Source organism: Drosophila subpulchrella, unplaced genomic scaffold (assembly GCF_014743375.2).
Source record: "Drosophila subpulchrella strain 33 F10 #4 breed RU33 unplaced genomic scaffold, RU_Dsub_v1.1 Primary Assembly Seq15, whole genome shotgun sequence".
NCBI lineage: Eukaryota > Metazoa > Arthropoda > Insecta > Diptera > Drosophilidae > Drosophila > Drosophila subpulchrella.
The window spans coordinates 2359409-2374946 of NW_023665489.1; positions in this window are offsets into that span (position 1 = coordinate 2359409).

Consider the following 15538-nt stretch of genomic DNA (forward strand, 5'->3'; position numbering starts at 1 on the left):
TGCGGATCAATCAAATTCAACTATATGTTCAAATTTAATCTCTCAAGGTACTATAAGAATCGAAGGAAGATTTTCGGAACCACTTGCTGAAGCAGTTACTTGCTTGGTATACTGTGAATACGATTCAATGATTGATATTGATAAGCATAGAAATATTCGTACGCTCTTTTAAAATGAATACTTTACAAATTGAACATTTTCTTTCTAAGCATCCAAAGACAAAATCTATTTTTAAAGGAGTTTTTCCTTCGGATAGGCTACCAAAAACTATTTTAAAGTATCCCGCACTAATAATTGCGAATACCGACACTTCAGATCAACCTGGAACTCATTGGATTGCATTTTATTTTGATAGTCGTAGGTCAGCAGAATTTTTCGATTCGTACGGTGCATATCCCCAGAAAAAAGAATTTTTAAAATTTTTAAAATCTAACGCTCATAAATTTTTTTTTAATAAGCAACAACTACAGGGATACTTTTCTAACACTTGCGGACATTATTGTATGCTGTACGGTCTTTTTAAAAGTAAAAAGAAAACACTAGATTTTTTTTTAAGAAAATTCAAGAAAATCAACTATTCATTTAATGATAAATTAATAATAAAAATGTTTAAGAACCATTTTAAAAAATAAAAAACATATATATTTAAGTAAAATTAATTCGTTTTATTCATGGTTTTGAAGCAATACGTTTGTTTAACTTATAATATTTAATCATTAGACTAAGGGCTTCCTCTTTCAGTGCAGGCAGCATATGACACTGACATGTGTCTGGTCCAGATGAGGCATCATCGTCGCTCCAGGGACAAAGCTTATAATGGAATCCAAACTTCGAATGGATCAACTCTTTTTCCTCTAAATCCTCCAAAGTGGCTTTTAGGAACTCCATCCTTTGTAGGTGTTGCTCGAAAAGCATGCCTTCAAATTGCAACAAGAATAGTTCAATCTGTTGAGCGTACATTTTTAAGGAAAACTATTTCTTTTTCAGACTGATTTAAGACTGTTGTTGGATTTAAAAACTCAGCTCTTTATATTGAAGAATTTTATTTACTTTACTTATTTACTGATAAAAATTCAATTTGAGCACAACTATATCTGTTCGGATCTTTTCCTTTATATACCATATGAGTTATTCCATTCTCATTTAATTTCCTAAATGGTGTCTTTGTAGAAAATTTGTTCACATAACTTTTAGGTAGAAATATCCAAACATCTTTGTCGTCCTTGTCAGTTAAATACAGAGCTATTTTAGTTCCATATGGTGTCTTTTTCAGCTTACACCCAGTGGTCTTATACTCAAATCCAATACATAGATTTTCAATTTTTGTGTAGCCAATCACAGGCTTCACATCATTTAAGGTCTCTAAGAAATCCTATCAAATTCAACAGAATTAGTTGATAATGTATTTACTTTTAATTTATATGCATACCATTTTTGATCCGCGTAAGATTGGATTCGTTGTGCACTAGTACCTAACTGTTGTATACTAATTCTTTAACCCGAAATTACATGGTCTTTTATACTCGTCAAAAACTATATATTTCTATCAATTCATGTGGAGTAAATGAGATAACAATATGTCTTCATAATACATATCAAAATACTTATTCAAACTATGTAATACTTGAGAATAAAGTCAGAAATACATATCAGTATGTCTATCTCTTTTTATATTTATATAAATCTTTCAATAGCGATAAAATAAAGTTAGTGTATATAACATAAGAATTGTCTCTCAGATGCTATATAAGATACATTTTTTATAGAAAAGTCAGTTTATTTTTAAAAACATCGAAATGGTGAAGTATCATTGCGAGTTGTGCTCAGAAACAAAATCCTTTACTACTCGCAGCGGCCTAAAAGCGCATACCTTAAAGATACACAACTTCGCCTATCAGAAATCTAAATCTTCCTTTTATTATTGTTATTTCTGTCCTAAAGTACGGAAAATTTGGTTGCGATACGACTTTAATATGCATCGTCTGTTGGTTCACAACGCAGAGCTAAAAAATATTTTTAAACCAAAGAAAAATTGTCCAATAAATAAAAAACAATTATAAGATCTCAATTTAAAAAATAGTTTTTACTTTATTTTCCATATGTAATGTGTATTTATAATTAAAAGTTAAGAATCTAGATCAAATAAAACATCTAGTAACGCGCTGTCATCTCCATCATCCAGCAAAGTTAAATAATGGTTAGTCGGTGGCGGTTGAGGTCCCATAAGTTCTTCAAAGATGTGGTCGTCGTTAGGAAAAACCTCATCTTCTGGCCTGGATAGGTCGTCGTCCAATTGAAATTCCTGTGCACACTGATATACATCTTCACCTTCATCGTGTGTGATAAGGGATTCCAAAAAAGCCTGCGTAGTAGTCCCTAATGGAAACTGGCTCCACTCCAGAGACTCCAATCCTGGGTCCCTATTTTGGGTCGACGATGCAACCGGTTGAAATACGCTTAGTAGGAGGCGATCAACCGAATCTTCTGCTTCGGAAACCTGCACAAGGTCCAGATCCGAGTTTTCAATTATTTCAACCTCGTTTTCCGAATCGACAAATTCTACGGTTAGATCCATAGGTATGCAGTACTGAGGCATTTGAAGAACTGATCCTGAGCAATTTGAGTGGTGTCATTTTTATAGTCTAGAAAGTTCACTTAACAGGTTGACATCTACAGGGAGTGCATACAGGCATGTTGTACTCCTAGAACCAATCCGATTGGTTCTCGAATATAAGGAGCAGCCCAATACCCCAGTAGAATGGTTATTAGAAGGAAAACGAACACAAGTATTGATAACAAGTTACCGGGGGTGAACGTGGTGTAGGAGGGGTTAGGATGTAGGTAAATATCGAAGGTGTACAACTTTGACATAGGTTAAGGAAAGGCAATCTCTGTGTAAGCAAGATATGATATGCAAGCGTATACTCATCCCATAATCAGTGTGTTTGGTATTCCACGGAACCCTCCCGTTTTATTGCATTTCAAATATTGTGACCCCTCGTTATCTTCTGAGAATGAGCAGGAGAAAGTGAACGTGTGTACCCACGAACCCGAATCTCACCCCCTACCCTCGAGTCCTTGCTCATGACTGCTTGTGCGCGAAGGTGTGAAATTTCAATTTTGTGAGTTTTGTCCAAAATGTGCAGTTTTTATTTTAGAACAGAAAATTGTACCATTGGAAAGGGCTTGAAAAATGCTTTCCAATGACAACAAATTTTTTTTTTTTTTTTTTTTAGTGAGGGGGTATACTAAATAGTCAAAAATAGTCAAAAAGAGGTTTTAAAAAATAACTTTTTGTCATAACTCTAAATCTATTATATTCAGACTATATGAAGAGTATTTAGCAAATTAAATTATCTTTTCAGAGATATATATCACGTTTCTGTAGCTTTAGTTGTTTAGATACTATAAGCATTTTAAATCTGGCTTTTTTTTGATTTTCCGCGAAACTTGCGGGTTTTTCCAAAAGGCGAAGAACCAACGTTTTTTATTTCAAGCTACTTTATACACCCATAGGGTTTCCAAAACTTTAAAACTAAGATGGGAAGCATACAAACCCACAAACAAAGGGACAAACATTTTCATTTTGGGAAGAAGAAGAAAATCTTGTTTTTTGAATTACTTTTGAACGGGACATCGGATTTCAGAGGTGTCATTCGACGCGTATTCTCAGTAAGAATAAAACTAGCTAAACAGCCGGGGGCTTTTATCCCCACCTAATCCAGCAGCACCAATTTTCTAAATTTTTACTCTTACACTTTCACCGCCTTTTCTCCCAAACAAATCTATATTTTGAAAGTCTTTGTATGCAATCTTCTTAGTTTTTGCGATACCTTTCGATTCGACCATAATGGCAGATTTTCAATTCTGCGGCTATATATAGTAGTTGTCTTCGCACGCTCTTTTGCGCGCTTCGCCACTACGTGTGCTGCCGTCCACAGTGATTAAATAATATAATATTTGGTACTGTTTATGTATTTAAGTTGTTAGTCCTAGCCTTTTTACCGAGTCATGTTTATTATGTAAGTGCAGACATGGTAAAGAAACCTTAAATGAAATATACATTTTCTCGCCTGCGTGTTAAATTTAAAGCAGTCAAGTATACTTTTAATTTAATGGGATTATTGAGCACTCCAAATCCCAGACACTAACTCATAACATGTAGCTAGCAAAATATAATCAAAGATATCATTCTCTTAAAGACCAGATTTACCTACAATTTAATTTCCCATCTGCATTCCCAGGAGAACCGTATAATATTTGCATTTTCTAATTAATTGATTTCACAGACTCCCGACGGTGAATACCAATTTTTAACAAGATGGCTGCCAACTCCATCCCATTCAGACACATTTTCTCCTAAATTCAAAACTGACTTTCAAGGTATCTGTAATGCACAATATATATTCCGTCTCTTTCCTTTTATTCAATGCTAACAAATTTAAAAAACTGGTTTTAGAGTTAATTTTATTCTTATAATAAAATTAGGAAAAATCATTAAGCCAACAGAGAAATATATTATCATTTTGTTTTGTGTTTATCCCAAGAATAATACATAATTCTTATTTGCATATTTTCAAAATTATTTATTTCAGAAAATTATTAATTATTCGCCAATTATAAATATTAAGTGATCTTGCGTCATATCTATTTTAAAAGATTAAAAAAGATTTAAAGATTAAATAATAAGCTAGGATCGTCCTCGCGAGACATACCGCTGACCAACACACATTGATCTGCCTCACCATTAAATTTAAGACATTCTAAGTCTGAAATTGAGTCCCTTATTCAAAAAAATATCTCCTTAACTTCCAGTAGCAGTCGTGACAGCGGACTATTTTCGATTTCCGCATCGAGAAGATCAATTTGGTGTTGAAACTTTGTTATCTCCATCATCAGCTCGGTGAATCGATTTTCCACGTTTTCAATATCAAAGAGATGGGAGCCGATGTTGTTATCGCTCTCCAAATCCACCAAGAGACATTTCGGGATGTCCAGCTCTTCTATAGAATCGTAATAGATAATACCGACTTTCCATCGCGACTCCCTGGAAACTTTTCCTTAAAGATTCGTATCTCAGTCAACAAATCTTCATTTAGTTGAAAGTCACAGTGGACATCTTTAGACATCTTTAGACTTTCGATTCAAATTTGTTACAGTTTTAGGTTTTGTAATCTTATCAACCAGGAAAAGACAAAACGTAGAATCGGGCAGGTACTTTATTTCCTAGAATCAAAAATCGCCGAGCTGCGTCTTCTCCCGGGAAGAGCGGCTCCTTCGCCTCTCTATCGACCGTCTGATGTCTCCGCTCCTCGGTCGGGAATAAGGCCAGACCTGGGCGGATGCTCCTCCGCCTGGTGACGGGAAAAGCCGGGAACACTGGGTCCCGGAACAGGCCCTGGTACACGGTGGCATACCAGTCCGCCTCTTTTATCATTCTCTGGTGGGTCGCCATCCACGCTTCGTAATTAAGCATGTTTTGCTTCTGGCGCTCTACCAGCGCGAGGCATTCTGACTGGGTTATCAAGCAGCGATCAGGTCTTTAAATTATGTTAGTGCTGGCGAGAGATTTTGTATTAGTTTTGGAGTCTGTTATTCTATTTACCTTTTGTATGACCTTTTTTACGCCTTTAAAATTGGCTCGGCTGGTCCCATTTTTTCCAGATGGTCAAGATCTGGGCTGTGGAATCTAGTATAGCAGAGTTCACTGCTTTCAACTCCTCTAGATCAGCCCGCATCTTGCGAACTTTACTCCACATCCCGCGAACTTCCTCTTCCAGGTGTTGGATCCGACCTTCCAGCCCCGAGGACCTTCCCTCTTCCAGGGGCATCGGGACACTTTGCAACTAGTGTAAATTGTAACTTATTTTTCTCAAAAAAGGGAAGAAATATGTTAGAAAATTGTCTCATTCAAAATGACAATTTTTTTAAAAGTCCTCCTTTTTTATTTTTTTCCTAAGCTTGAGAAAACAAAATTTTGACTCTTAAAGTTTCTCAAGAAAGAACACTAGTAACAGCAAAAAAATGTTCAAAAATCTCTTTGCATAATTTTTTGAATATGCTTATATATGCTTTTTCTCTTTTTCACACTACATTTTTCTGAGATCGTCACAAAATTGTCTTATACGCTTTAATTTTTTGCGCGCGCGAATCCCGCGCGAAAAAAAACCACCTCCCGGCCAACCGTATAACGCACGACACGAAAACGAAAAGAAAAGTTGAAAAACGAATAAAAGGAAGGTCACGTGGTATACTTTAAAATAAATTTACAGTGTGTAATAACGGAGTCAATACCACTTTATTTTTAAATTGAATGCTAACATATTTAAATGATATCTCACTAATAGAATATGATTCTTCCTCACTGTTCCAATTACCATCAGTGAGCAAAATGCCCAAAGATGAACTTAAAACTGGTGAGTCAAAACAGCTGCCAAAATTGAAAAATATATGCCCAACAATAAAACAGGCATTATTATTTCTTACAAATTTACAAATTTTAAAAAGAATATTTTGTTGTTCACAACAAATGTTGTAGGGCATCTCAGAAGTTAAGATAAAATTACTAAAAGTGTATTTGATTATATTTCCAAATCTGTCAGTTTTTCCCCAGTAAATGTTTTTTCATTCGTATTATGCACAGACATTTTCTTTTCTACTTGTTCTTAAATCTTATAAGGTTTCTTTACGCAGTGCTTTACTTGCTGCAGAAAATTTTAAAATTTACAGGCCGTGAACGAGTTAATATGGCCAAGATGTCGGACGCAATCGGTTAAATGAAACATATTATGAACATTTTATGTTAATGTTTCTTTAGGATATATATTGGTAAAGTTTTGGACGAAGTATCCTATCAATTCGCTGATAGTTTCGAGGGTTGAATAATAATTTGAACTATTTAGTGATCTATAAGCACACATTAGAAGCAAGAAGTGATAATAGCAATCATCCGAAACTTTATCTTTCAATACAACCATTCCCAAATATAAAAGAAATTGTCTGTGCTCAACTGCCTTCCAGCGTGGCAGTTCTTTTAGAGATCTCAGCTTTCTTCCAAATCTTATAAGGTTTCTTTACGCAGTGCTTTACTTGCTGCAGAAAATTTTAAAATTTACAGGCCGTGAACGAGTTAATATGGCCAAGATGTCGGACGCAATCGGTTAAATGAAACATATTATGAACATTTTATGTTAATGTTTCTTTAGGATATATATTGGTAAAGTTTTGGACGAAGTATCCTATCAATTCGCTGATAGTTTCGAGGGTTGAATAATAATTTGAACTATTTAGTGATCTATAAGCACACATTAGAAGCAAGAAGTGATAATAGCAATCATCCGAAACTTTATCTTTCAATACAACCATTCCCAAATATAAAAGAAATTGTCTGTGCTCAACTGCCTTCCAGCGTGGCAGTTCTTTTAGAGATCTCAGCTTTCTTCCAAATTCTCTAGGCCAATAATCTTTTAAATTTAGAAGGATCTTAGAAATTGTTGTTGTCTTCTTTTTATATTTTGAAATTATTAGTTTTTCTTTCTACTATTAAATTTATAATTTTTCTTACGACCCCTAAGTCAACTAAGTGCAGTGGGTCCAACGGAAAGGCATTTATTTTATTTATTTGAAGTCGTTCTATTAGGAGAGACTTGTTTTGGTAACAGGGCAAGTGGTGGGACGCAAGAAACCTGTTTCGAAATTGCTCGTGTGTAACTGGCGAGCCTGAGTTTTCGCTATAAACAGTTACGTTATTAATACGTTTTCCAACTTGATTGCATTTCATGCAACCACTGAACGAATTGGTCCCTGGTGCAGTGCATCAAGTTGATCCCTAGTAACATTATTAATATGGTACCAGTCTAATAATTGTTGCCGTAGACTTGGTTTTTCTTCATTTTCTAAAAATGCATTGTTTAATTCTGTATTGTTATTAAAGGAATAACCTGATGCACTGTTATTCAAATCGGTAGCAATTTCAGGAGTATACATTGTCAGAATCATTTTCTATATTGACAGGTAGAGCTAAAGCGGCCGATCGCAGAAGCTCTTCCTTTTGTTTTTTCATCAAACGGTGTAAATTGCTTCTTGACATTCCCCTAATTTTTTATTCGTTTCTTAAGTTTTTAAAAATTAAAATTTTTAACGGATTTTTATTTTATTAATGAAAAAATGTAATTAATTATTTTACTTTTAAATTTAATTCAAATATTTTAATAAAAACATAGAAAGGTAGAATATTAAATTTAGAATTTAAATTGGTTTAATTTTCTGTAAATAAAAAGAAAATGTAAAATCTTCTTAGATTTCCCTAATACAAGAATGTAAAGAAAAATAGGAAAATAAGGAGAGAAAAGAAACCACATACAATTAAATTATTAGGCAAGCGCTAATTTAAAGAATTTTAAAATAAGTACCTGCTTTGATAAAATTAACTGTGAAAATTAATACAATAAAAAATTAATTAAATCAAAAAGAAACATAAATAAATGTACATACAATTATTTTTATAACATAAATATAAACATAAATACATTTTTAATTCATGATTTTAATTCTACGATTACTCAAGAATTCATGAAATTACCAAGTATAAACATAGCAAACAAAAGTATTTTTTAATAAGTAATTTATAGACATAATTAAGAATAATAAATAATGATTAATAAAATTTTGAGTAGACATGAACTCAATAAAAAAATAAATTAATATGGGACCTTCCATATCAACGCCACCACATTTGTACTTTATTTATAAAGTGCACAAGACTTATCCTCATACCTATTTCGGCAACATTATCACTCTTTCGCCGAGTATCAGCGTAAGATAGTTTACACTTAAAGTATTATATCTGTCGAACGGAAGACACGATTTTCATAAATCAAAAGCAGGTGAATTTGTTTACATGGTTTACATGGCCGATTACGAGAAAAAGAATTTATTTTATTTAGCCATAGATGACTACGCAATAGCATTTTTTAGGTCTAAATGAAGGATTCCAGCCAAAGGGCAGACAGAAAAATACCATTCTATTTTTCCCAAAAAGCTCGGATCATTGCCGAGTAATTAGTTATGATTTTTATACAAACTTTATTACATTTACCAAAAGCACATTCGATTCATATTGTTTATGAAAAATGTGACTCAAAAAAAAGTGTTCGGTTTGTAAAAGAACAGCTTATTTGTGTACAAACATATTATATTAATTTGCAATTTATTTATATTCGCACACAATTTAGTAAAACTTTGATATAATTATAAAATAATAAAATTGTAAATTGTAGCTTGCCCATAATTATGTGTTTTAATTTTATTTTTGCACTAATTTGGTTGGTCTCGATGGGAGATTGAGCGATTTTGTGCCCCGTATCACTGTGCTATGGCACTTTGCAGCAATGTGCCCAATCTCCAGGCACTTGTAGCACCTGGGCTGCGAGTCCCTCTCCTTCACTTTGCAGATGGACCATCCTGACCTGATTTTGCCCTTACCGAGAATCGCTTCTGCATCTTTGCTGGGCAGTCCAACCACTACCGTCTGAGTGTCTCTAAATGATGGACGTAGACTCCTCAGTTTAACCGATTCGGCGTTCACGCCTGACCTTGATTACTCGGGTGCTGAGGTTTTGCAGCCTGCCGTCGTCCCTACGGGTGACCACAGCTAGGACTTCGCTGTAGGTCTTGCCATTCGCTTCCACTATAAGGGCGTCCGGGCGGTGAGGCTTTCGCGACCGCTTTTTTGGAGCAGCCTTTCTCCAGGCGGTGGTCGCGTCTTTTCCAGCGCTGCCTGCCGCGGCTGTTTTCTCTCGGGGGCCTCGGTTTTTGGCATGCTCCTCTTGTGGATTTCTCCTGCTGGGAACCCGAGGGCGCTCTTCGCGTCAGTAGCTATTAAAAGCGGTTGCGGAGGTTTTTTGCGGAGGTTTGGCTCTTCTGAAAAAGGCAAAAAACGACGATGACCGCCGATACCGTAATTAGTATACCCCCTGTTTATGGGGAAGACAACAAATATGCCACCCTTATATTTATAATTAATAACGCACGAATAGGTTATATTAAAATGTATAGCGTTTATTCGGAGCGGCAGACGGACTGTGAATGTGTAAAAAGCTTGGCTCCAAGATCTTCATGTAGACATATGTAGGCTTACAAAGTAGTTGCTGAATAGATAAGCGACAGCTTTAGTGGTATAAGAAAGAAGGCGACAAAGATAAGCAAAGAGCGCTGCAGGTGCCGTCGTACAGCACCTATCTCGGAATCGATGGGCAGAACGGCTAGCTTGGCGACGGCTCTCTTGATCAGACCCGTAGCTGTACGGACCATAGCAACTCTGATGACTCCGTCCCCGCCGGGTATGACTTCCTGGATGCACCCAAGCTGCCATCTCAAGGGTGGAACGTTGTCCTCCTTCAGCAAAACTATGCGTCCAACCTTGGTGTTGGACGTTTCGACGCGCCACTTGCTCCTCTCTTGAAGTAGGGACAAATACTCGCTGCTCCACCTTTTCCAGAAATGTTGCTGCATCTGGGTAACCCGCTGCCATCTGCTGAGGCGGTCTTCGCGGAGATGAGTAATGCCAGGCTCAGGAAACTTATTGTAGCTGGAACCCTTCAGGAAATGCGCCGGTGTTAGCACCTCAAGGCTTTCAGCATTTTCTGAAATTGGACAGAGTGGACGGGAGTTAAGGATGGCAGAAATCTCATATCCAAGAGTTCTTAATTCATCGATGGCTAAGATGGATGCACCGACGACTCTGTAAAAGTGAAATTTAGCTGACTTCACAGCGGCCTCCCATAAACCACCGAAGTGCGGGGTACGCGGAGGGATGAACTTCCAATCGATCCCATCAGCTAAACAGACGGAAGATATCGCTCAAAAAGAGCTCACCGACAAAGTTTGTAGCATTGTCGCTCCAAATGGTACGCGGACTGCCTCTAAGGCTGATGAATCTCCTCAGCGCTGCGATGAAAGAATCCGTCGTGAGATCCTGAACCACTTCCAAATGAGCAGCCTTCGTGGAATAACAGACAAAGACGGCGATATAGCACTTGTGGGGTGCCTTATTTTTGGCCTCTGCCTAATGAAAGAATGGCCCACAATAGTCCACTCCTGTGGTATGAAAAGCTGGATTAGGCTGCACTCTATTTGCTGGAAGGCTACCCATGACGTGCTCCCAAGTAACAGGCTTCATTCGGAAACATCGGACGCATTTGTTGATAACGCTGGCGACGAACTTGCGGCCTCCAATGGGCCAGTGCCTTTGCCGTAATGCGGCAAGCAGCGCCTGCGATCCTCCATGCAAATATTTCTCATGATAATAAACGATGATCGCCTTGGTGACTGGATGATCCTTGGGCAACAGTATCGGATGCCTCGTATCGTAGTCCAAGTTTGCGTTCTGAAGCCTTCCACCCACGCGAAGTAACCCATCGGAGCCGAGTAAAGGCCTAAGCGAAACCAGCTTGCTTTTCTGTGGAAACGGCTTGCCCTGGCTAAGAAATCCATACTTCTTCGCCAAGTTAACAGTTCCAGAGTTTATCTCCTCCACCGAAAGTCGACCTTTTAACGGCGCAGATTTGGCTCTGCAATTTGAAATGAATCGAAAAATGTATGCAAATACGCGCTGCAACTTATCGAAAGAGTTGAGGAATTTGCAGTTTGGTGAACTGTCTATGCAAACGGCCCCAATTAGAGCCACAGAACGGCGCTCTGGAAGATCCTTTACTGAGTCTAGCAGGGACGGCCAATTTGACGAGCTTTGCAGAAGGAATGGAGGCCCGTTAGCCCAAAGGGAATGTTCCAACAATTCTCTTGGGGTACATCCTCGCGATACGACGTCTGCCGGGTACAAGTTTGTAGGAACGTGATGCCAAGACATGTCTTTCGTCATCTCCTGAATTTTCGCGATTCTGTTTGATACGAAAACGTTAAACTCCCTCGGAGGTTGCCGAATCCACGCCAACACAATGGACGAGTCCGACCAGCAATGAAAGGTGCAATCGAAATCTATGGCTTCCTTGGCGTTTACAATTAGCTCAGCCAATAAAAGCGCTGCGGAAAGTTATAATCTTGGAATTGTTAAGGCCTTCAATAAAGCTAACCTTGACTTGGCACAGAGCAGATGGACTTTCGATTCTCCATTGGTCTCCGATCGCAAGTATAGACACGCTCCATAAGCTGACATGCTAGCATCGCAGAATCCATGCAACTCAACGGAAGCCCTTGGTTGCAGTACGAATCGTGGGAATTTTAAGTTCTGTACGACCGATAACTGTGAGGTCAACTCCCCCATGACGAAATAATGGGCTCTGGCAGTGCATCATCCCAATCCACGTTCGCACTCCATAGAGATTTTGTGATAATAGGAGTTATTAAACCGAGTGGATCATAGAATTTGGCAATCGTCGACAATGCAACCCGCTTAGTGGGTCGTTGTTGGTTGGCAGTTGAGAAAAATGAAATAGGACCTGATCATCCGATCCATCGTGAAATTTGATTAACTGCTACTTGTCGCATTCAGACTCTCCTTCCAGGGCTGCTGACTCATTCGAACACCATTTGCGAATTGGAAAGTGGCCTCGCGACAGTAGTTCCTTCACCTGACGACGAATTTCTCTCACCTCCTCAACTGAGTCCCCACCAGATATTAAATCTGGTTCTATCTAATTTAGCTTCCAAACTCTTGAAACGATACGAGCCAAGCAATAAGAATCACCTAAAGATTCGAATCCGGAAGTGGACAAGAGACGAACAGAGTATTGGCCGTTTCCAAGTCTAATGCAATTTTCAGTAAAAAGTTGCTCACATCGCAAATCTTCCGGCAATAAAGATGGCTTAGACGAAGTGAAGTCCTCAATTTCCCAAAATCGCTTTACAATGGCGGAAAGTGTGTCATCGGAATGATCAGCTGGGTCCTTGATGCTGGCTTGTAAAACCGATTTATGAGTTGGCATGTTCGATGATAGTCCTCCAGAGACTATCCAACCAAGCTTGGTGTTCTGATTGGCAAAGCTCTATCCAAATGAATTTGTCCCATAGAAATTATTTCGAAAAACAACCCAGCGCCGAGTAAAAGGTCAATTCGTTGTGATTGATTGAAATTAGGGTCAGCGAGTGAAATGTTTTGCGGTATCCTCCACGATGTTGCATTTATACTGAAATGGGGTTGATAATCAGTAATACTGTGAGGCACAACCGCTGTGAATGCCGCACGATAGCTTGCATCCCGTGATTGCACAAGAATATCGACAATCTTATCAGAGATCATGGAAGATTCTCCTATCCCAGAAATCGACTTTTGCGATCTTCTATGATTCAAGTTTAGTTGGCTAGCTAAGCGAGAGGTTATGAAGTTTAGCTGGGAGGCCGAATCTAAAATTGCTCGGCAAGGCATGAATGCTCCAATTCTATTTCTAACGCAGATAATAGCAGTTGGAAGCAACACGTAGTCGATCGGCAAAATATTTAAGGTTTTGGGTGGAGGGCTTGGTAAATGATGATCAGGATGCGATGATGTATGCAAACATGATACTAATGCTGATGAAGTAGATGGTAATGGCTGAGAGCTCGAGGATGGATCGCATGATGGAGATGAAAATGAGGTTGATGTTGCGGATGGGTTATGGTTCATGTGTAATAATGAATGGTGCTTCATGCGACAATACTTGCAGTGAGTCGACTTGCATTGCTGCAAACTATGCCCCTTGCGCAAACAGTTGAGGCAAAGGTGCAACTTCTTTGCTTCTCTATATCGAAGATTCGGACTCAAATTTAAAAATCGAGAACACTTTGGCAAATAATGATCCCGTGCATCGCAAAATAAGCATGTTAAATGATTTGAGTCAAAAGCAGAAGCAATAAGTGTATTTTGGTTATATTTGTGCAAGTTTTTTCCCACCTGCTGGTCTGGTGTTTGAGTTACCAAGGCTTGATCCAAGTTTTCCATCATCCTGCACCTCTTTTCCAAAAAGGACTCCATAGCATCCCAGGTAGACAGCTCAGTGATTGACAAATCCTCTTCCCATTTTTCCCGCGTCCTCTGATCCAGTTTCCGAGTGACGATGTGAATTAAAAGTCCATCCAAAATTTGTTGCGTATTGGCCAGGGTTCGAATTGCTCGCAGATGCGAATTCATGCAATCGCTCAGCTCCTGAAGACCCTTCGAAGATCCCTTCTCGACACCCTTTAAACCGAATATTGCCTGAACATGTGCCTGAAAGTGTAAAACTTTATTATCAAACCGATTAACCAGCAAATTCATAATTAACATTCGAAGGTTCGAGCGAGCGTATGGTTTCCAGAGCCACGCCGCCCAAACTCGAACGCAAATATTGTAATTTTTCAATGTCGCTTAGCTCATCATCATTTCCGATGACCGTAGTGAAAGTCGCAAGAAAATAGGGCCACTCAGAGTAGGATCCATGAAAACGAGCCATTTCCAAATTTGGCAACCGAGGCTTCCTAGATCGAAAAGAAAGATCCGCATTATTAGTGATGTCAATAGATGTTGAATTTGCAGCGGTTGAAGCCGGCTTGCGATGAGCCGCCAAGCCTCGGCTAAGTTTCGCCTTCACATCCATGAAGACTTCAGCAAATTCAATCCGATGGTCGCTCGAGATCTCTGCAAAATCCAGTCTTTCCAACGATGTCTGCGCAGAATCAAATGCCTGGTTTAAGGAAATGATCCATTCCATTCGCGCCAACAAATCAGCTTCGTCAAACTGATTAACCGCATCAGCGTTTAAATAGCATTTCATCGAGCTCATTTGCCGCAAAATAGATTGGGCTTTGACTCGGTAGTAGTCGACGTCACTTGTGGATTCATTTTGAGCCCGAACCGAGTTTTCCGTATCAGAAATTTTTCAATCACGAGAAAGAAAAAAAAAATTAATTGAAAATGAAGTAAAATAAAATGTCCGACCGCGTTAGAGGCACAAAACACCGTATACCCTTTACCGCGAATACGTGAAGGTCGCCGAGATGCAACGGAACCTTTAACTTGGTTGTTGTTGTTCTTGCCGATAAATTGCCTGCCTAGCAACAGCGGATTATGTAACTGGCAAACGAATGTATGTATGGCTATATGTACATATATATGTGTAATATGCGCTATTAACAAAGATTTAATGCGATTCACTTTGTTAAAAATTATTTGCACAACACAGTTTTGGTGTTTTTTCACAGCGCAAAATGTACAAAAAATCCAACGGCCGACTGTGCACCTTTATATGCACATATGTATGTTCGTATGTTTGTGACCGAATGCACGATAACGACAGCGAAACAAAGCGTTTGTTTAAACTATATTAAACAATCGCGAGACCGAGTTGCAGACTCCGATTAAAACTGCTATCACATCGGGGTCACCAAATGTTTATGGGGAAGACAACAAATTTGCCACCCTTATATTTATAATTAATAACGCACGAATAGGTTATATTAAAATGTATAGCGTTTATTCGGAGCGGCAGACGGACTGTGAATGTGTAAAAAGCTTGGCTCCAAGATCTTCATATAGACATATGCAGGCTTACAAAGTAGTTGCTGAAAA